The sequence below is a fragment of the Hydra vulgaris genome, chromosome 08 (genome assembly GCF_038396675.1).
Source record: "Hydra vulgaris chromosome 08, alternate assembly HydraT2T_AEP".
Lineage (NCBI taxonomy): Eukaryota > Metazoa > Cnidaria > Hydrozoa > Anthoathecata > Hydridae > Hydra > Hydra vulgaris.
In genome coordinates this window covers 29,837,429-29,862,465 of record NC_088927.1, presented here as the reverse complement: position 1 = coordinate 29,862,465, position 25,037 = coordinate 29,837,429, and the positions used below count along the sequence as shown (strand labels likewise).

Sequence of the window (25,037 nt, the reverse complement as noted above, 5' to 3'; positions counted from 1 at the left end):
AGGCGTTTACATATACAGAAACATGTTATTATGATTAAACAACTCCAACATATAGTTTAAAAAATTTATTATATAAAAACTCACTGATAAACCTTTCTTTCCATATTAAAAATTAGAAGATCAAGAGGTGATGTGATACAACTATACAGAATTATTAATGACTTGGATGTAACAAATTGGTATAATGCTCAAATCTTTATAGAAAATTCTATTACAAAAGACAACAATAAATAATATATAAACAACAATCTAAAAAGCTAACATAATTTTTTCATAAATAGAATAGCCGACAAATGAAACCATTTATAACTAGAAGTTGAGAAAGCGAAAAACTTAATTATATTTTTAACACTCTACGATAAATAAATACTAAACTGTGAAAAGCTGGTAAAGTCATCTACTTTTGTCAGACTATTCACTAATAATGTGTATCACAACTTTGTTGGTTTATTTATATTTATTTATTGTATTTATAAGTAAAGAAATTACCAAATTTATTTAGATAAAAATATTAAATGTTGATTAAACTCCAAGAAAAAAATAAAAATAAATAAAGTCCACAACAAATTTTTCAAACTATTTTGCTAAAAACACTTATATGCCCCAATCTAGATATATAGACTTGATAACTTTTCCTATCTAATGCCACATATGTTAATACAGGGTTCCCAGCCATCATTTATAAATTTAATGTAAATTTTTATTATTTTTAAAATATAATGTAAATTTTTATTATTTTTAAAATATAATGTAAATTTTTATTATTTATAAAATATCATATATATATATATATATATATATATATATATATATATATATATATATATATATATATATATATATATATATATATATATATATGTATATATATATATATATATATATATACACACACACACACACACACACACACACACACACACACACACACACACACACACACACACACACACACACACACACACACATATATATATATATATATCTATATAACAAAGACAACAAAAATTTAGTCAACACATAACACTCAACACAAACTCATGTTAACAACATTAATTGTTAAAGTTTACTTTTATTTTTGATAACTATCTTGCATTAAAACAGGTTTCTTTTATATATCAGACTCAAAACAAATGTACTTAGTATTATAGTATATTAATATAATTTAATAATATATTATATGTTCCAAAATTTATAAAGTTTGATATTTTATTAAATAAAAAATAACATAAAAAGTTGAGAAAAAAATGTTTTTATATTAGAATATTATTTCACTAATTTTTTCTTTTTTTCTAAATTGTCAAGATTTATTTGTAATTCCCTTTTACGCTTTATTCCCATGTCAATCATAGCTTGTGAAGTTTGGCATACAGTTTTATCTAACTTTACTTTAAGTAGTGCTTGCTGAAGTTTTCCATTACCTTCATCAATAGCAGTTTCTGCAACCTCGATGCCAGCTTTGCATACCCTTTATGTAATAAAATTTAAATATTTTGTTCAATAAAAGTCCTATTAGTTATGTTTTTATGACAAAATTCAAACAATAAAATAAAGAAAGTATACAAATTTTATTAAAACAATGGTAAACAATATACCTTATATCTGCTTCAATAAGTTTGAGATCTGTTTTTTGCCGTTGTAAAGATTTTGTCAGCAACTCTGTTTGCTTTACTGTTTCTGATTCAGCCTTTACTAATTTAGTTTGCTCAGCCAAATAAACTTTATATCTTTGATGAGACTCTTTACAACATCTAATTAAGTTACTTGTTATTGAAAAACTCATAACTCCACCTACTTGATTAAGTTCATCTTTAACTAAAAAAAAATGTTGCAATAAATCAAACTATTTATCATAAAATGTTGTGATATTACTAAAAAAGAAAAAGATAAAAATACTGTTATTTAAACCATACCTAATCTCAACGCAACAATGGTGTCCTTTTGTGGTATGGTGTCTTCTTTTAAGTTGGTACTGTGAGCTTCTATAAAGTTCTTATTTATAGAAAATCCTCTTTCGGGTGAACTGTTGCCATGACTAAGAGTTAAAACACACTTAACAAGTGCAAGCAGCTGAGGGAATTTTAAATTGCCTGCTTCATCACATATAGTGCCCACTTGACTCCAATAATTATCTATTCGCTTATATTTGGATTGTTTGCTTATACTATCTAAATAACAAGTACTAAAAGCATAAGACCAATATAATGTTTGCTGTTGAGTGACAGATGTAGTAGGTAGTTGTGAATTTATATAAAAGTGTTCTGGGATGACCTCATTCTGATAAGACAACCATTGATCTCTAACTTTATCACACAGAGATTCTTTGGTTGAAGAAATATCATTTAGATGAAAAACCGGGCTAAATTGTTTTTCTAGAACTGAAGTGACTTTCAATATTAAATTAGATATTGCACTTGTTGCACCTGGAGCAATACGTATTTTTGGATGAAGAAATAGAGCATGCTTTAAAAGTGAAACAAAAGGTAAGTTTTCTTGTAAATATGATACAGAAGCAATATAAAGCTCTTTGCACTCGGTCCTAAATTTTTCATCTACTGAATTAGGTAGAGCAGCTCCATGCAACAGCAATTTGCTATGGTTTTCGATTTTTCAGAAGTCAATCATTAAAATTTTAGGCCGTGACTTGAACTCTCCATTATTATTTTTTAACTTTTTTGAAAGAATAAATTTTTGAAGTAAAGAGTTTAATAGTTTACACATCGCAGGATAAAGCATGATTCACATTGGAGATTCTGTTTGAAATTGTACTAAAAATGCTTCAAAATCTTGTGCTGAGAAAGCACAAAAACCTAAATATCCTTGAGTCTGAATATCATTGCGCAGAGCTTTACAAATTCTTTTGTATCTAATCTGTTTTAAACAAAGCGTTAAAATTTTTTTGTTTTGGAAGAAATGTTAAAAAATATTCTTTAAGTTTCATCCATTGTTCCAAAATCCTAACAGCAACATATTTCATAGAAAGCCATCACGTTTCTATATGTTAATTGGCAAACTCAGCAACCAAATTAGTTACATCAACTAAATTAGCATAATCTTCACGTCAGACACTAGACAACTTTAAAAAAAAAGTGAATATCAATAAAAAGTTCATCTAAATCAAAAGAAAGCTTTTAAATGCCTTATCTAAAAGCAGTATAGACTTTATGAAGGTTACATGTACCGAGCTCAATAAAAATATTTTCAGACTTTTTTCTTCAAATCCAGTGATAACTTCATTTCAAAGGCTTTGTTAACATTTGGGCCATCCATCCCAACATGTAAAAGATATGCAGAATCCAACTCCAAGTCAGTTTTAAATTTAAAATAATGGTCAACTAGTTGGTTGTGGTCACAATGACCAATAAACAGAGAACCACAATATGACGCTACAATTTCTCCTTTTTTGTCTGACCAATACTGGAAATATCCATCATACTGTTTTTTTACTTGCTTAGTTGTTGTCTCATCAAACTTAAAAGTAAATGGTGTTATTTTAATATCAGATTTTAACATACTTTTAACATAAGGGGCAATTCCAAATCGTATTTGATATTTAATTTTTTATTCACCTTGCTTGTAACGCTTTGCCACAACAGAATCAGGAAACATAGACGTAAACTTTGCGTTGTCATTTTCTGTTGACTTGAAACTATAATTACAATTGACAACATGTAAAGCTTGCATAATTTTTGCATGAGAGATCTGATCATCTACACGGACATTCGAACATCTAACATTTGAAAGTCTAACTGATTCATTGAACTGCTTTTGGTTGTTTGATATTTACAAGATTTTTGGTAAGTGGTCTTGCCCATTTATATATTTTAGTTTGTATTAAATCTAGAAAATCTAAATTAACTAAAATATTTCAAACAAAAAGCAGTTTTAAATAAATTTAATAGTGTAAAATATTATGATTGATACACCATGATCATTATGTGATTTGTAGTCTAACAATAGATCCTATACGAAACTTTATTTATTTAACAAACGAACTAACTTGCATTAATAATACGTACGTAGAATTCCGCGTTTTACGGAACCGATATTTGTGCTAAAGTTCTGTGCCACGCTTTTTGAAGTTAGTATTTCGCCAGTGATGAAAAAGCATATTTTGTTGTTTTATTTTATTGAATTATATATTAACATAGATATTTTTCAGAAACTAGAGGAACTAAACTATGTTAATCTGTATATTTGAATTACAATAAAGATTATTTTAATTAAATTTTTTAATAACAAAATCTTTGTTGCACTTCGTTCATTAAGTAAATGTTGAAGATATGCTCACTTTTTTTTCTAACCTTTCACTAAGTTAAGTTTACATATTTTCTTTGCATCTGCCAAATTTCATCGATTTATTTTTAGTAGCATATACCTTATTTTATGTAGATCTTTTGGTATCTAAATTTTATATTTCTTTGGGGGGGGGGGGGGGGGGAGTGAAAAGAATTTAATTTGCATATAATATATCATATATAAATATGATAATATAATCAAATTTAGAATAGAAAAATGAGAAAAAGAAAAAGTGAATATATATATATATATATATATATATATATATATATATATATATATATATATATATATATATATATATACATATAATGTATGCATATTTCTATATATTAATACGGTAATGAATAGTGCGCATAGTTACGCCTAATGTTTTGCCTATTGTTCGTATTGTTATTTACGGTTCTGTATTCTGTAAAATACACTATTTCTTAGTTTTTAAGAAGTTTCTAGACTTTTGGTTATATATTCCATGCGGTCTTTCGCAAGCAAGCAAGCAAATTAGAGCTGATATATTATTATTTTCGAAAAGAATTGATGTTGTTCATTGTTTAAAATAGAAAATTCAAATAATCGTTTGTTTGTTGTTGGTTGTTTTTATTTTTCTAATTTTTATAGCCTGTTTTCATTTTTTAGAAGAAGTTTATAACTAAAATTTCTGTTTAAGTAAACTGTTTCAGTTTTGTCGTTAGTCTTTTTAGGACATTTTAAGCAAGTATTGTTTTATTTTCTGGAGCAATTAAGAGGAGCTGATGGCTTTTTAGTAAGTTCAATTCATTTTCTTATTTATAGATTAAGATTATTTTTTGTAGAAAGAATATTGAGTATAAAATTTTATTTATGTGTTTAATATGAAAGTTGAATAGAATAAGATTGTTGTTTGTGTTCATGTAAGTTTATATACATAAGTTTGCCTTTATTTCAATCTATTTTATATTGCTCTATATCTATATGTATATTTTATATTCTTAGGAAAAATAATAAGGAATAGAAAAATAAAAAAAAATTCTTCTGGAATTTGTCAAAAGAATGTTGTGTTATGCTTCATTTTAAGGTATCTGAATATGTATTTATTTGAAATTTATAATTTTGTTCTTTAATGGTTTCATCTTTTTCATTACAATGCTGTAAATTGTAGTCTGCATTCTTTGTTACATTAAAAATAATTAATGCTAATAAATGTCGTTTTATAGCTGTGAAAGGTTTGCTTATATGTTTATCTTATGCTCAAAGTTAAAAAGTTTTTAATAAATATGTGTATGAGATGATATATGTAGTTTGATAAATACGTGTATGTAGTGATATATATAGTTGTTATATAAATGTGTTTATATAAATGTGTTTTTGTAATAGTATGAAATGTATTTTATCCAGGGATGCGAAGTCCCAAAAGGACTCCAGCTTTTTGTATCTACTTTTTCCAAGTCTGTAGTGCCCAGAAGCTCTAAACATGTTTATTGACTTATTATCTGCTATAATAATTTCATGAGATTTGATGACTTGAAACTTATTGTTTATAAGCAAGGAGTCCTTGCCGCCATAATACCTAAGAATTCTGGGCTAACAAAATGATTGTTCCTCTAACCTAACAGTCTTAATTTTTTACCTATTAGTAGTCCATAAACTTATTTATATTTTTAGTGCTCCTGTATACCAAAAACTAGGATAAAGTAATCTTTTTGTGACTTTCAAATCCGGAGTCCTTTTTGGTACTCTGCATCCCTGATTTTATCTAATGTGTACATGATTGTTTAATGAGGTGTTTTTATATGTTATATAACATTTAAAAAAATTGTGTTTTATAGTTAGTATAACTATAACACACAATATATTTGAGATATAGATCTAGAGCAAGATTCGTCAACCATACCAAGGTGTTGGGAGACACCGAAGAAAAAACAGCAACCAAAAGGTTGTAAATGTCTTCTATCAGTGAAGATATTTATAACTTTTTTGTTGCCGTTTTTTCTTTGATGACTTTTTTTTATTTTTTTTAATTTTTTAATTTTTTATTTAATTTGTAATTTTTTATTTTTTATAATATACTATTGTTTGTATTTGGTTTGTTTTTGTCTTTTTTATTGAAATTTTATTTGTTTTTCACCAATTAAACTTAAATATAGTTAAATTGATTAAAATTTTTCTAATAAAATTATTATTTATGAAACAAGCATTTTTTTCTGCTTTTTTTGAGTCCAAGGTTGATATGGTTTAGAAAAAAAAAATTCAAAAATATTAGGACCTGTCAAGAATTTAAATTCCAAAGAGGACCCTCAAGATCTCATTAAAATCAAAAAATATTTTTTTACTTTTATCTTATAATTAATAGACATTGATTCGTGTCTCAGTAATATTGGTTTTTAAACTCTTTTTTTTTTTGCTATGAAAATCGCTCCACCCTAATACACATGTTTGATTGTAAATCGACTTTTTTTTGTTTGAAACGTATTTGTACTCAATTGCTTAGTTATTTATAATAAATTTATTTAGATGTGTGCATTCATCGTTTTAAAGACAATTTCCTTTTTTAAAGAAACATGTATCAAGGGGATACCAAAAAATTAATAACTCATAAATAAATTACTTCACTTCATATTAATCTTATTAATTAAAGTTCATGTTATAAAAAATATAACAAGAATTTAGCTTTAATCTTTCGTCAATTTAAGGCATGATGAAATGTTATTATTTTGTGTCAGTAACTGAAAACGTATTGTATTGAACTTAGTAATGTCTAGGAAAATGGTTCGGCCATACACTGATATGACCTATGTCAGTAGTAAATTACTCAAATAACGTTATATAATTGGTAAATTAATTTATTTTAATTTTACAGATAGTTTAATTTTTTAATTTGAAGGAGTTTTTCTTACAGGGTATTAGTTAAGGTATCGCAACTTTAAATTGTGGAAAACAGCCACTATAAATTAACAGACCGACCGTAACCCGTATTACGGGTTGCTTTCTGCTAGTATATATAATATATATATGTATATATATATTTGTATATATATATATATATATATTATATATATATATATATATATATATATATATATACATATAATGTATGCATATTTATATATAATATATATATATATGTATATATATATTTATATATATTTATATATATATATATATATATATATATATATATATATATATATGTATATATATATATATATATATATATATATATATTATATATATATATATATATATATATATATATATATATATATATATATATATATATATATATATATATATATACTACTGTTATCAAAAAGTAAGGTGAATTTTTAATTTAAACTTCCCGCCTTATTCGAATCGTCCAATCTTTTTTATTTTTAAGTTGGTAGGAATGTCATTAACATTTGCGCCAAATTACATGTCAAACTCATAATTATTTTTTTTTGTTTACGCTTGTTTCTGAAGTACCAAAAGTGCATTCGGCGATTTTCACGATGTTTTATTTTGTTGAGCAAAGAAGTGCTATTAAATTTTGTTTGCGGAATGATATTTCTGCTGCTGAAACGTATCGAATGTTGCAAAAGGCCTTCGGTGAAGAAACTATGTCTCAAAAAAATGTTTACAAGTGGTACAAAGACTTCACAGAAGGCCGAGAACGTGTTGATGACTTGTAACGCTCCGGACGACCATCGACTTCGATTGATGATCGCCACATCAACAAAATCAAAGAATTGGTGCTTGCAAATCGTCGGTTAACCATTCGAGACCTTGTTGACATGGTTGGAATATCATTTGGGTCGGTGCAAGCGATTTTGAAGGATCATTTAGGCCTCAGAAGACTCAAATCACGTTTGGTGCCGAAATTTCTCAATTTCTTTGAAGAAGAGCGTCGCGTTAAAACGTGTGAAGCAATGCTTTCTGACTATCAAGACGTCTACAAACAAATTATTACTGGCGATGAGACTTGGGTCTACGCATACGACCCTGAAACAACCGACCGATCGAGTGAATACCGTGAAAAAGGCGAGCCGAGACCGAAGCAACCACGTCAAAGTCGCTCAAAAATTAAGGTCATGTTGACTGTTTTCTTTGATTATTGTGGTGTCGTGCACTACGAATTCCTTCCAACTGGCCAAACTGTCAACAAGGAATATTATTTAAGCGTTATGCGACGTTTGCGTGAAGCTATTCGCAAAAAGAGACCGGAATTATGGGCCAATAACTCTTGGATTTTTGCACCACGATAATGCGCCTTCGCACACAGCACTGGTTCTTCGTGAGTTTTTCGCCAAAAACTCTACCCATGTTGCTCCACAACCACCGTATTCGCCCTACTTACCACCGTGTGCCTTCTGGCTGTTCCCAAAGCTCAAGAGACCACTCCGGGGAAATCTTTTTGAGTCCATTGAAGAGATCCAACGTGAATCGGCACGCGCATTGAAGGCTATCCCTACCGAGGACTTTTCAGCATGCTTCGAAGACTGGAAAAAACGTTGGCAAAAGTGCATTGGGGCCGGGGGGGATTATTTGGAGGTGGACGATACAGATTTGGAAGAATAAATAAAGATTTTTCATTTTATAAAAAAATTCACCTTACTGTTTGATCACAGTAGTATATATATATAAACTACTAATTTTTTAAAATTTTTTTAGTAGAAAATCAGAAAATTTATTTATATATATTCTTTTATTACTTTTATTCTTTATACTTCCCGGTAATAAAATTAAAGATGGTATCTACCATTCACTTTTTGTAGAAGGTATCTACTATTCACTTATTTTAGAAGGTATTTGTGGTATTTTTTACACTAAGACTTTTTCTTTTCTATTAAAATTTTTTTGTTAAGGTAGATTTCAAATTGCACAGTAGTACCAATTTTTTGTTGGTATATTTTGAACCATAATATGGGCCCAAAAAAATTGTTTTGAATTTTTTGGTAAATTCAAAGAGTTTCTATTTTCTTACTATGCATTACCTTGTGAAACAATAAATCAGTGTAGGATAGGGCATATACTATTTTGTTTTTCTAAATCTGGAGAAGTTTTGAATGAGACTGCTAAACAAGCCAACAAGTGTTTTGGCTTCAGCATTAGCACAAATGATGTCCAAAAATAATAAATTTATTTGGGAAAAAAAAATAGCGCTAGCTAGTTTAGAAAATGATATAAACCAGATGGAGGAGAAAACTATAGCAAATTCAGTTACGTCAGAAGATAGCAAGACTTATGCATTACAAACTAGATTGTTAATTTATTGCATGTTGTTGTCTAATGTGCCAGCAGGTAATATTCCATTCTTATTGGAGAAAATTAAACAATATTTTGTGTTGATATTTTGTATATTCCCCAGCGCATTACTGTTGAGCAAATGGCTCGTGAGCTTTGCATTATATCTGATCTACAAGCAGCAGAATGGGTCTACTGTAACAAAAATCTGACTCTTGGGTTTGATGCAACAACACAAGAAGGTGTCCATATCAACAGCATTCACTTGACATCAAAGGATATATATCAAGTCATTGTTTTGGACCAATTACCTGGAGGTACATCAGATGATTATCAAAAACACATATGTAACGCAGTGGATTATATGGCGGTAATTTATTCAGATTATCACTCGTTTTCATTTGACGAATGTCGTAAGTCAATTATTTCAAATATATCAAACAGAATGACAGACAGAGTTGCAGCAAACCATATTACTGTAACCAAAATTTGTGAAACCTGGAGTAAGAGTTTGAATGAGCTAAACTGTCATATGCACCCACTTGACACAATCGCTATTTCCTGTTGTTCGGCATTACAGTCTCTGGAATTAGAAACTTGCCAATTATATGGATACGATTGTATGGCCGTTAAAATTGTTTTAGCAATGAACAAATTGAGATTTAAAGATGGCAAGGGTGATCCTGAAGGCTTTGTTAACTTTTTATACAATAAAAAACTGCCACGAGGTTTAATTCCAAGATATCGTGGCAATCGTCTTCGCATTCTTTTTTGTACTTGTTTCATCTTTATAAAACACTACAAAGCTTTTAAAAACTTTTAAAAGCATTGTAGTGCAATTAGCGTTTTGCAATACAACTGCCATAAAAGAAATGTGCGTGCTAGCAATATTTTCGAAACTACTCACTGGATGAAAACATTTTATATATCAGCTGACAAGCAAGTTTTGATCATATTGCCGGTTTCCAGGTAGTTAAAGGTGTTTTGCAAACAATTAAAAGTTGCATTTTTAATCCAAGTGCACTGTTAAAAAGAAAAAATGGTTTTTTTGGAAATCCTCTTAAACCAAATGTATTAGAACCTATAAATAATTTATGCTCCTTTGATGAGCAGCTTATAGACATGATTAAAGCTTGTCTTATTGCGGTAATGGATGTTTTGAAACGTCAGTATGAGAGATATTTCTCCCTTTCCATTACAGCGACACTCAAAGAGGAGACAGCTAGTGCAAGGCTTAACAACATAGATAGTGAAGAGTTAATGGGTATGTTTAGTGAAGCTAAATGTAGATCCCCTAATGCAACAATATCTTATATATATTGCAAAATAAGATCAAAAAAGAATAAGACTATGGATTATTTAGATAGTCTTGACCAAGTATCTAAAGAAAATGTAGTTAAGTGGTCAATGCAAGCAGCTCGAAAAAATGGCTAAACAATCAGTTAAATTATACTGCGTTAAAAAAGAAAGCTTGAACCAGACCTGCGTCAACTATCTTTTAATGATATGAAAAATTTATACAAGCACTTATCTACCAAACATCTTGAAGACTTAGGTGACATAATGTCAGAAAGAATTGTTGGCAGGGAACTCTGCCATGAATGGTTTGTAACTGATAAGTCTGTCATGTATGATGGACAAGTAGAAAAAGTAAATAAAAGAAAAGAAGACAGAATTTATACTATTTCTTACTGGAAAAAGATGAAAATGATTCAGAAGCAGTTGACTATTGCATGAAAAAGTTTCAGCTTGCTGCTGATGTCATATCAGGAGAGCTGATCTTTTCATAATTTGACAATTATGATATAAAAAAAGTGTGACTTGCAAAAAAGTACAGCGAGTGGTGTGACTTGCAAAAAAGTACTGCAAGTGGTGTGACTTGCAAAAAAAACTACCGCAAGTGGTGTGACTTGCAAAAAAAGTTCTGCAAGTGGTGTGACTTGCAATATATTTGGTAGACGGCTCTGGCTTACGTTCTCGTCGTGCCTATCGTTAAAAATGATTGTTATTAAGTTTCATTAATGGAATTTAAATTTACAATCATTCACTAAAAGCCAAGACACAAATTACTAATAATGTTATGAAAGAAAGGATACACTTACTTGTCTAGAAATGTGGTGCATATGTTTTTACATTACTTCGTATCATTTTAAATAGCCTTTTCGATTTTTTTAAATCTTTTTTTGCGCTCTTTTTGGCCCCATTTAGTCTCCTTAACACATCAAGTGGTTAGATGCCAATAAAAAGTTTTATTATATATTAATTTTATCAAAATTTGAATAAGATTTTGTATATAGAAACGACTAATTTCACAAAAAAGATGCTCTACAATGGGCAAACCATTTTTGGCAACGAGTATGGAAAATCGGTACCCCCTCTAGCCCCCTGGATACTACCTGCAGTTAGATTCTTTTAATGTGGTAAAATATGTTTAGCTTATATTAAAATGAAACATCTGGTATAGTATGTAAACTTATCCTCTTTCTTATAATAATTTACAATATTTCTAGGGGTTATATATACCCTCGTTATTCAAGTAATGTTTAGCTTATATCTAGAGTCTTGAAATGTGGTAAGATATTTTTTTATGTTAATTTCTTATATTAATTTTATTTATTTTTTATATAAAATTCTATACATAATCACATTTATGCCTTTTTTTTTACTTCATTTAGGTTGGAGGGGGATGGCACATACTCTTTTTCCTAAATCAATGTATTCATCACTAGAATATATTGTAAAGTAGTAAAATATGGTTTTTATTTATATTAATAGATTTCCTTTTTATTATAAAGATAAAAATGTTTATAAGAATGAATTGTTTTTGATAATAGGGTGTATTGACAATCTCTTTCATATCCACCCTAACACAAAAATACACCTTTTATATGTGGTGGTGGCAAATTATAATAAAGATTATATAGAAATGACTAATTTCACAAAAAGACGCTCTATTATGGAAAAAAAATGTTTTTTTGGGTGGTATAGGTGGTGGTTCGGCACCCCCTCTAGCCTCTGGATAGGTCCAGTGAGCAGAGGCCATTTTAATTTTGTAGCCCACTGTTACACCTATCTTTTGATACCAAGTTGTAGGCATTTCTATAATAATTAGCAGAGTTATAGCAATATAGGTAAAGAAAAACTACATTTTGACCACAATTTCTTCAACAAATCCACATAACAAATTTTTGGTACTAAAAATGACATAACTTTTTGTCTTATTGTTCGTTTTTTAAAATTTTTCACCTTTAAAATATTGTATTAAAGGGCTTCCCAATGATATATAACATTTTAGTATACGATTGTTTTAAAATTTTTATGCTACCCCGGTGGGCACAGGACGTAAAAAAGACGTCTTTTAAACGTCTATTGAACGTTTTGGACGTCTTTTGAACGTTCAAAAGACGTCTTATTTAGGTCCTGTGCCCACTGGGACGTACCTAACATCAGTCATTTTGCTTGCATAAAATATAGAAAAATCAATGCAAAAGAGTGGATCGGTAAAAACGATTTAAACGCTTTAAATTCCCTAAATAAAACCTATTCATCACCACATTCGCCTGTTTGCTTTTTTTAAATGTTTCTGACTAAACCAATATTTCGATTAACCTTAAAGCAGTTATTAATAACTGGTGATGGTAATATATTACCATCACTAGCAGAAACAAAACTTTATATTTTGATCATTATAAAAATGCAAATAGCGTCTCAATGGAATAGTTACTACATGTTTAATAGTTACTGTTTAACTTTGTAAATTTATTAAAAAAATATATAAAAATATTCTTTTATAGTAGTAATAAATAAGTGAAATTCTAAAACAACGTCTTTTTAATGGAGTTTTACAGTGAAAAAATACACCGAAAAAAAAATTTTGCTTTGATTACAATGTAAATATAATTTATAAAAAAAGTGTAATGCATAAAATTTAAATTTTTAAATTTATTTCACAATACAAATTATTAATGGCAACCATCGAGTACACGGTAGTTTCGCAATGGACATTTATTATACGCAAGCGCATGACGTAAAAATAAATTGTGCATTTAAAACTGTTTTTCCACTAGCCTCGAAAACGGAGAATTTTGAGGTATTTTCAATCTTTCATATATAGGATACTAAAATATTAAATGTTACTAATAATTTTTTTTTATTATCAACTTACGTTTTTGTAATTGGAAAAAATCAAAAGAAACAAAAATATATCACGCCTGAAGCTTTAATTTGCCTGTAAAGTTGACCGATATTTCATCGCGGAATTTACTACCATTTTAATTCTTTAATAAAACCTACGAAGATCAATTTTTGAAATATAGTACTATATATCATTAGAAAGAATAAAAGTTAAGCTATAATATCTAACACAGTATTTTTACCAGTCATTTTTTTACATGAAAATGTGCAGCTAAAAAGTTGGATAATATTTCGATATTTTTTTACTAATCGTAAAACAATTTGGCTGACTTATTTCGACAACATGTTAAAGTAACTTTATACAAACATATTAAATATATATATTTGACATAAACTATACAATTTTACTAAGCGAAATCATTTTACTATACATAAAATATAAAATTTATCATGCAGTTTTCTTTCTTCGAGGGATGATGGGCGGTTTTAATGACTTTGCCATTATGCTATTTCTTATGAAATGGTCTCTCATTATACTTTATAATTTTCGTATACCAAACATGCTCGAGTATATTCTTTCGATATTATTAAATTCTGCATAAATACTCTCACCACCTTGCTCCCCATATAATCCAAGACCTACTCCCCATGTGCTCAAAAATACTCCCATGTGGTTCTCTAACATATGCATTTTGGGAGTTATTGATTCTTTTGGCCAAGTGCTTCGAATAAACTTCACTAATTCACATACTGCTGTTTCTACCAAAAAAAACTTAACTAGTAAATGTAAATAAATAATTGAAAAATTTGTCTTTAAACAATATTTATTAAATATTTCTTATAATAATTGATAAACTTACCAAAACTCTTGATTTTTTCTTCGGTGAATAAATGACATGAGTTCATTTCATATATATATATATATATATATATATATATATATATATATATATATATATATATATATATATATATATATATATATATATATATATATATATATATATATATAAGTTCAGCAACAATTTATACACACCTGTTCAATTGGTATATCAAACAATGGCTCATCAATTACATTATTGAATTCCTTTGCATTTTTAATGTTGCCTCCGTCATTTTTAAATCGTTCATAATCTGATTTCAAAGTTTGAAGCGTTCTTAAATTGATTTGTCAATTCCGATTTTCAGTATTCAATTGCATTTCACTTGATGTAATCTCACAGAATAAGCAGCAATGACGACCTATTCAATAAAATAGTTATTACATATTTTTATGTACTTATTACAAATAAGTTATTTATTTTTTATAATTTTTGCAATTTAATTTAGAATACAAGCTTAAGTCAATACAAAACTTAAGACTGACCAGTTGCTCCAGTGATGCCATAGATAGCACACAGAAATACATAATCACTAAATATAAACACACGCAAACTCTTTTCCCTAAAATTACAATTTATTCAAATTGATTTAAAGTGTTTTTTTTTCAAACAATTTTTTTATAAATCTAAGAGCAAATAAATTTTGGAAATATTTAATTGTTAACCTCCATTTCATTGTATGAAGCTGTCTAATTTCATCTATGTATCTTGAGAGTCTAATTTTAAGGTTTGCTCTATAGTCTTTGGCCTCAAATATATTGAAAACTGTTGTATTATTCTTTGAATTAGGTTTAGAAACATTAGCAATCTGATAGCTCATTTTAAATGAACCACCTCTGTGGTCCCCACCAATCTTTACATGTATTTCACTAGGATTTATCTTTTCATATGTTAGTTGTTTATATCTAGAATAATAAAAAAGAAATTGTTTATTTATAAAACAAAGGATAGAATTTATACAAATTATTTAAAGAAAACTTAAATATATCTTGAACTTACCTTTCTAATTCATCTAGTAACTTGATTAAATGCAATGGTAAATCATTAATATATAATATATGCTGTAGGAGTATCTTTTATTTCAAAAGTTCCTTTTTTATTTTTGAATTCAAACAGAAATTCTTTGTTTTCAACAATCAAATCATCACCTGACCAATATTTTTAAACTTTTTGCTGATTAGAAAGTGATGGTAGTTTGACATTTTTTGTGTGAAAAAATCTGAAATAAAGGTAACTATAAATAAACATATATGTGCGTGTGCAGGGGCGGATTAACATCCTTGGGTCTCGAAGTACTTACCTAATCATTTTTTTCATCTTTTCCTAAAGTAAACCACAATCTGCCTTAAGCGATACAATATCTTCTGACCCTATCTGAACTTGGGGATGTTTGTTTTTTTCAGTATATTAATTTTATCATTTTCATTAAAAGAATTAAGCATAAGTGGTGCTTGATTTATTTTAGCTTTTTTTGCTGGTCCTGCATTTTCAATAAGTGATTGTTGTATTTGATTTTGACGCATTCTAATAGTTTTCTGGCTTATACTATTTGAAGTTTTATAGATCTTTGGAGTCACTTTAAACTGTATAGCCTATTAAATACCAATTATTCAACTATAAACTATTCTTTAAACTATTTTTTTTTTTTTATTGAATATTTTAATTTAAAAATAAAAATAGCTTACCCAAGAACCACCTGAAGGGAGTTCAAAAGAATAAGATTTGTTTTTTGCCATTTTCAATTTTGCAAAGTGAGCAAATGCATTGTCTAACTCTTTTGGAATTTCACAATTCTCATTTATTTTATATATCTCTGTAACTTTCAATGAAGAGCTAGACGATGGAGAACTATATTGTGATTTGTTTCTAATTCTGCATGTTTGTTCATGTTCATCTTTATTGCTCATATTTTTTGCAGTAAATTTTTCGTTGCATGTATTATTACAACACTTTATAACTAAATTCTCAAGTATAGTTTGCATTGACGTTGCTTTCATGATACTACCAAGAGTTATAATAGAGCAACATAATGTGCATTTTCTGTTTCTAATTTTCCAATTATGTTTGGAAAAATGCATGTTGCACAAAACAAATGTTGACAATTATTAAGTAATACAGGTTTATGTAACAATCTTTTACAAATGTTGCATACACATAAATCTTTGTGTGGATTATCAGCTACATCAATAGAATCATGGCATAAACGAGATAGTCCAGAAAAACTTTCCATTATTTTAAAAATTGACTCTCTTGTCCAAACAACTTTGTCATTTAATGGTGGTCTTCCACACTGCTTTTTTTTCTTCCTACCAAATTTTTTCAAAAAACATATGCATCTTTCAATGAAACAAGTTTGTGGCCATTGACTTAAACTGAAATTAGAGGTTGTTCCTCGCTGTTCGATATTTCTCAAGTTTGTGTAGCATTTCATGCAAATTTTAAGTGGGTGGGTGTCCATTCTGTCTTCTAGCTCAGTAAAAAATGCCCAATCAAAGTTTCATAAGACATGATATGTGGTTAGTAGCAACAACAGTAGACATTTTTAGATTGGATACTGTACTTCTTTAATCCAACTGTTCGATAACTTAAAAAAATGACTGGTTAATATTGGTGTTTTCTAAAAGAATTTAGATGATAGTTTCAGAAACCGTTTAGTTTTTGTTTTCAAAAATTGAATTAAAAAAGTTGAAGAGTTTAGAAAAAACATAAAATTTAAAAAATAATACTTTTTATTACAGCTCTTGAAAGTTTGGTAATAAGCAATCGAATCAAACTTTTTTTTATTTATCTATAATATTTTGTAATTTGTCTATCTAATAAAATTTTACAACACTAAGAAAAACAAAATATAATAGTTTAAAAACGTGTTCCTATTTTCTGTATCTGGAAGGACAAATCAAAATTATTGTAAATATCGAGAGAAAAACATAAAATCTCCGGAGACGCATGCGCACTACAAATGTCTGCTAGGTATCAAGATTAAACGACCGTGAGTAAGTTGTGTTATAATTTTTTTAATTATCAGTTGAAACCTTTTGGGAAACCCGTCATATCCCCAGATCCTTCGGCCCTGATAAAAACCAGATAAAACCCAATCAAGCAAATTTGCTTTATTTATTTAGCATATGCGACCCGTCCGGAAACCAAAACAGTTACCCGTCAAAATCCCGTTCCTGTAAGCCCAGACAAAAACCATACGGTACCCGCCTGTCAATGTTGGCTGAGATGTTAATTTTACTTTTGTATTTGAGATGGTCAAGTCAATACTAATTGTGAAATTTTGCAATTATGTAAATGTTTGAAATTTTGAACAAGAGTTATTTTTTAAATAAAAACGAAAATTCGATGTCTTGTGAAAATATCAGCTCAGTATTCTGAAAATAAATTCTGAGCAGCCGAGTCTCAGCGGTAGCGCACTTGCCTCAAAAACAAAGGATCCATACTTCAAACCCCACCTCTAGGCGAGTTTTGCGACATCGGATAGGAAGGAGGCGTGAACTTCCAATTAAATGCTCATTCGCAATGCTCTGTGATAAAACCTTAAGGACTTCTTGGGTAACCTAAATAAAATTGTTAAAAAAATATATATAGGTAAATGTTGGAATCATTTAAATATTGAATGCATCTTTATTTATAAGCCTATTTCTTCATTTTGTATTAGAGCGACGCACTAATACAAACTGAGAAAATAGGCTCATAACACCTACTAATTTAATTGTTTTAGAAATTTAGTGGTGTTTTTAATTAATAAAATTTTTCAAATTTTTAGAGGCCTGAAATAAAGAAATATTGGTTGATTGGTTTAATTCGTTGAATAAATACTACCTACAAAACTAAATTTATAAACTACCAAAACATACCCTAGTACAAAGATATATTGGTGCAATGATGGCGCAATATCTTGGTCAATATCAGACATGATATACAATATTGCACCAATAATGGTAAAAGTGTTGCGCCAATATCGGCATACCAATATTGGAAAGTATATGCATGCTAATATTGCTTCTATATAAAACTACAAAGTATTGCCATGCTCATACTGGCAAATATTGATATGCCAATTTTGTCTTATTACCTTTTTAATATTGACATATCTTTGTAGTTATACGCGTACTTGAAAAAATTTGTTAAGTAAATAATAGGGCTGTTATCGATTAATTGATTAATCGTTTATTTTTTGATTTGATTAATTAATTGATTAATCGAAAAATTAAAACGATTAATCGACGTTTTAAATTAGAATTAGGTTTTATATAAAATTAAGCACTTTAGAGTTTTTCCGTCTTTATGCACCAGATCGTCGACACTGGATTTAGTAACTGTTTTATGTTAAACCACGGAACTAACTAAATAAGCCATAATTTCCAAGAATATCTTGAATATTCCCAGTGAAAAATAAGACCGCGTCCCACATGGGTTCCGCGTGGGTTCCGTGTGGGATTGATGGGATTTGTGGGGGACGGATTTTCCCATGTGGTATCCGTATGGAAATTTGTCACCTTAAACCCATGTCGGTAATCCCACATGGGTTACATGTGGGAACCATATGGTATTTACACTCATGGGAAATCCCACGTGGGTTTCCTGTGGGATTTGCATGGGAATTAATTTAAAAGCTGGAAACTAAAAAAAAATTATTAAATCGACATTGCATTGCGTTACGTTTATAATGTGTGAAAATATTTTATATTAATTAAGAGAATGGCAAGCAAGTATGTAAGTACCACAAATAATTTTTATCTTTCCTTATAGAAATAAGATCAAGATTTGTGCAAATAGACGTATTATTAGGATAATATAATAGTTATTTGAATATAGATCTTGAGTAAATTATTTGCAAACAATTAACTGATGCAAGTTGAAATGTTGTCAAAAACCAATCTTGCGTGCATGGGACACTGCAGTGTCCCACAAAGAAATGCAGGTTTGAAAGTCAAAGAATTCCCAATTTTCTTTATTAAAAAAAGAAAAAAATAGGATGGAGATGGGTCTCTGTAACTTTTTTTATGCTCCAAAACTTTTAACTTTAGATATAATAACTTATTAAATAAGGTCCTTAAGACTTAAGAGACTTACGAACTACATTGAGGAACAAAAACAGGATATTTACAGAAACTTTTCAATTTTTAATCTGGAGTACCACAGTGTTATTGATAATAAAGCCTCTGGGTCCAGTTTTCAAAGTAATATGATCTAAGTAATGTTTAAATAAAATAATATGCTTTAAAATTTGTATAAAAATATAATTTGTTATAAAAACTTATTTTTTAAGGTTATGCTTGAATAAATTAGTACCAATTAATTCAAATTCAAGATTTAGTTAAAGTTCAAGTTAATGTTCTTATTTATTTATTGTTTTTGTTAATTTTATATTTATTTGTTTAAATTTATCAGTTAGTACTATATTTTACTACAGTAAGAATGTTTATCATTGTTGAACGTGATTTTATGTTGTTATTGATGTTAAATTTATTACGTTTCAATAACTCAGATTGAATCTTAACTGAATTATTGTAAGCTTTGTAGGGGTTTGTTGTATCTCAAATGGTGTTGTAAATAAAGTAAAAATAATATATATATATATATATATATATACATATATAAATATATATATAATATATATATATATATATATATATACATATATATACATATATATAAATATATATATATATATATATATATATATATATATATATATATATATATATATATATATATATATATATATATATATATATATATAAATATAACATTAAAACAATAAAATTGATACAAAATTTCACTTTAAAACGAATACCATTAACATTGTGATGATAAAAGCATTAGGAAACTAGTATTTATGTATTATTATTATACTATAAATAAATAGTTTTTTAATTCATTTTATAAAATGGAGACTGACAACTGATAAATAATGGAAATAAATACAAATTATAAAAATCATGTAAACTTTATTTATTATTACTAAATACTATATTAATGCTAGTCTACAAAGTTAAAATCAATTTAGAGCATTGTTATTAGTTCTTTTGCGATTCGCACTTCCACTTCTGTCTCTCAAATTTATAAAATAGGTGGTCAAAGCTTGCTCAATAGGTAGGTTCTCAGCATAACAATGCTTTTTTCTTACACTTTCTAAAGAGAAATATGGCAAATTGATTACTTATTTTACTTAAATCGTAGGGTCATCTATGCATAATGATGTCAGATGATGACCCAGTTTGTTGAACAACTTCACCCTTTATCAAACTCAGTCATTTTTTCGCCATCTCCCATTGAAAATGATGTCAGTTTTTGTTATTGTATTATGATGGTATATCTGAATTGTTAATATAATATAAAAATGCATATACCATCAATTTTTTCTGGTTCAATTATACATTTATTCTCAACAGTACTAAAAGTAAAGAAAAAAAAAACATAAATTGTTCTTTCAGATAAGCAAGCTAATTTCTGAATTTAAATTGTTTTTCCTATGATCCTCTACAGTTTTAAGCAACAAAAGCAAGAAGTTTTTAGACCATATTGTTGGTGTAAATACCTCTAAAACCTGCTTATAGCTAGCATAAATTGTTTTACTTTTTTTTAAAATAAAATATTTTACTTTTTTTTTTGATTCAATTTTTTAATTGACATTATTTTGGTCTCAACATCCCCTCCCCATTGTCAATTATTGTTAAACTCACACTGCCCCTCTATCTACTGGCATCATTTATGGATGATCCCATAGCCTACATACTATATATATATATATATATATATATATATATATATATATATATATATATATATATATATATATATATATATATATTTATATATATATATTATTTTTACTTTATTTACAACACCATTTGAGATACAACAAACCCTTACAAAGCTTGCAATAATTCAGTTAAAATTCAATCTGAGTTATTGAAACGTAATAAATTTAACATCAATAGAAAAGTAAAGCTGTCATCATTTAAAATGTAAAGGGTGCTGTCAAAATATGTTGATAGTAAAATTAAGTAACTAATAAAATCTCGTTCAACAATGATAAATATTCTTACTGTAGTAAGAATTAGTACTAGTTAACAAATTTGAACAAATAAATATAAAATAGTGAAAAAACAATGAACAAATAACTTAAACTTGAACTAAATCTTGAATTTGAATTAATTGGTTCTAATTTGTTCAAGCATAACCTTAAAAAAAAAGTTTATATAATAAATTTTATGTATAACTAGTTATACATATAGTTAACTATCAGGAGTTATATGTATAACTGCATACATTTTAAAGCATTTTATTTAATTTATATATTACTTTAGATCATTTTACTTTGAATACTGGACCCAGCAACTTTATTCCCGATTACACTGTGGTACTCCAGATTAAAAATTGAAAAGTTTCTGTAAATATCCTGTTTTTGTTCCTCAATATACTTCGTTAGTCCCTTAAGTTTTATGAACCTTATTATATATAAAGTTAAAAGTTTTGGAGCCTAAAAAAAGTTACAGAAACCTCCCTATCTCCACCCTATTTTAATTTTTTTTTTTAATAAAGAAAATTTGACTTTCAAACCTGCATTTCTTTGTGGGACACTGCAGTGTCCCATGCATGCATGCTTGGTTTTTGACAACATTAGAACTTGCATCAGTCAATTGTTTGCAGATAATATACTCAAGAACTATATTCAAATATCATATGAACATGTTAGAGAATGTTCATATGATATTTGAACATCACAAATTTAATAATATTGTTGTGATATGTTATATAAATAATTCCATAATAAATTATGATATGAAAATAAGATAGGATATGAAGGCAATGATCAAAGAATAAATTTACTTATAGAAATTTAGATGTTTGTTTATTAGTTTCAGAATATTATATTATGTGTGACCGCGGCCTTCTGTAATAACAGGCCTTGACATCGCGCAACAAAGTTGTTAAACTGAAGGCCAATTCCTAATACTGTCTTTGCATTTTCATCTTTTAACATTAGACGAAAGTTTGTGTTTTTTAATAAATCTTTAAAATGTGATTGGTTTATAAATTAGATGACCCAACATCAAGACAATAACGTTGTAAGGTTCAAGGCGTTAACTTTGTAAGGTAATAATATTGTCAAACTAACGATAAATTTTTTTAATAATTAAAATGCCTTTAAAATGCTGTGTATCTCTTTGCAAGTCGAACTATCTCAACTACATCAAAAATATCAATTTATACAACTACAACTACAATATCAATTACAACTACAACAAAAATATCAATACTCAACTACAACAAAAATATCAATTTATAAATTCCCGAAGAATCTAGAGGAGAGAAAAAGATGTAGTGAAGCTATCCCAAGAACTAGTTTTATTGTTACAGACTATACAGCATTATGTCAACTGCATTGGCCAAATGAAGCACCTTTTGATAGCAAATATGGGAAGCAACGACCTTTAAACCCACCATCTGTTTTTAAAATATTCCGCCTAGTTGTTTAGCCACACCAGCAAGTAAAGTTAGAAAAAATGTAACTTCAAGCGGTTTTCAAAGCATTTTACCAGATGAGTTAAATGATTTTCTAAAAGAGGATGAAATTATATATGACGATATTCAATCTTTGTTAAGTGATAATAACGATGTTATTGTTTTCCAGCTTAATAAAAAAAGTTTACACATACAATCAAAAATGTACAAACATGGTGTTTCATTATTTAATTTAGTAATTTTCAATGATTATTCATTTGTAGCTAACCATAATGGCACAATTTGTAATATTTCATAATTAGCTGTAAACAAATTAAAGTTAATAAAAACAAAATCAGCTTTATTTGAAGCAGTTAGATTTTTAATAAATAAAGAAAATACGCTTCAGTCAAATATTCTATTCGAACACCTTAATGCTATGAGAAAAGTTAATGTTAGTGAAGTTTTATATACTTCAGATATTATATGTAGAGCATATGAGTATTTTGCTATGCGACGAAGTTTATATGATTGTTTGTGTATTGACTACAAGTTGCCAAGTATAAGGACTTTAACCCTGTTGAGATATATTGATAAAACTTTTTTTTTGCTTGAATCGACTTTTGTTGGTGTTTTTTATTGTTGGTGATTTTTATTGTTACCATTTTTAGCAAAAAAAATTAAAAATACAGTTATCTTTCTAATATATAGATATATACTTTGTTATGGTTCTGCTTGTTATTGATACTATTTAATATTACATAAATATTCTTAATGAAATTTGAAATACGAAAAGCATGATTATCTTTTAACAATTTTTTGATTTTCTTTTTATATTTCCGTTTTTACTAGAGATTATTATTAGAAAACATAGACTGCCATTACACCCTACCTAATATAAAAATATATCAATATAAGTAAAAGTGAAAGTTTAATCGGCCTTCAGTTTTTACGGCATTTTGCGCGATGTCAAGCCCTGTTATTATTGAAGTCTACATCATTGAAAAAGTAGGTTTTTACATTTTTGTTTTTGTTTTTTTTGTTTAACTACTTATCCTTATTGATCACTTTTTTTCAGGATTCTCCTCATGGGTTCAAGCTCATTACGCATAATATGTGCTCAATTACCCATAATACGTTAGTCATTGTAAGTAATAAATTAAGAAATAATTATTTGTGAAATATTGTAGTCATTAATGACTTCAACCTGGCTAATAATTAAATTGCTCGACTAATAAGGTTCCTTATTAAAATTGCTCACTCTCTCTCTCTTTCTCTCTCTCTATCTATCTCTCTCTCTCTGTCTCTCTCTCTGTCTCTCTCTCTCTCTCTCTCTCTCTTTCTCTCTCTCTATCTCTCTGTCTCTCTCTGTCTCTCTCTCTCTCTCTCTCTCTCTCTCTCTCTCTCTCTCTCTCTCTCTCTCTCTCTCTCTCTCTCTCTCTCTCTCTCTATATATATATATATATATATATTTATTTATATTTATATATATTTGTATTTATATTTTTTTTTTTTAGAAAATGTTTGAAGAAAGTTAGAAGATACTAAAAACCTTGGTATTATGCAAGCCGAAGCGATTTAATTAATTCAATTGACAAAAAACGGCGTGTAAATCGCAAAAGAAAAAATAATTTTTTTAATATTCATTTTGGATGAATTGATTAATAGCATTAATTTTAAAATAAATTCATTTTGCAACACGTTTTTTAATTTTATAAAATTTCGTCATAATAGTTTAAGGTAAATCCCACATAGGTTATAGGTGGAAAACATCACATGTAAAAGATCAAAAATGCTACACGTTTTGAATACCAAATGGGATAAAGTAGCAAATACCAGATTAAGTAAAGCCTCTCTGAAAGCTTCGATGATTAATTTTAAATTACTATTTAAGTAATTTTTAAATTAAAAGAATTTTAATAATTATCATAGAAGCATTCGGACTTTCATTTGTCTAGTATTGACTACTTTTATACCATTTGGATTAAAATATGTGGCATTTAAGATCTATAACATGTCGTATTTTCCACCTAATCCCATGTAGAATATATACCACATAAAACCCAT

The 25,037-nt window shown here is 28.0% G+C and overlaps 1 long non-coding RNA gene across 1 annotated transcript; it reads left to right on the top strand.

The window, feature by feature from the left end:
- Positions 1-22,309: 22,309 nt before the first annotated feature.
- On the top strand, positions 22,310-24,670 carry LOC136084275 (uncharacterized). Its single transcript, XR_010640446.1, has 2 exons — positions 22,310-24,117; positions 24,488-24,670. It is a non-coding gene; the product is annotated as an uncharacterized LOC136084275 (long non-coding RNA).
- The last annotated feature ends 367 nt before the right edge of the window (positions 24,671-25,037 follow it).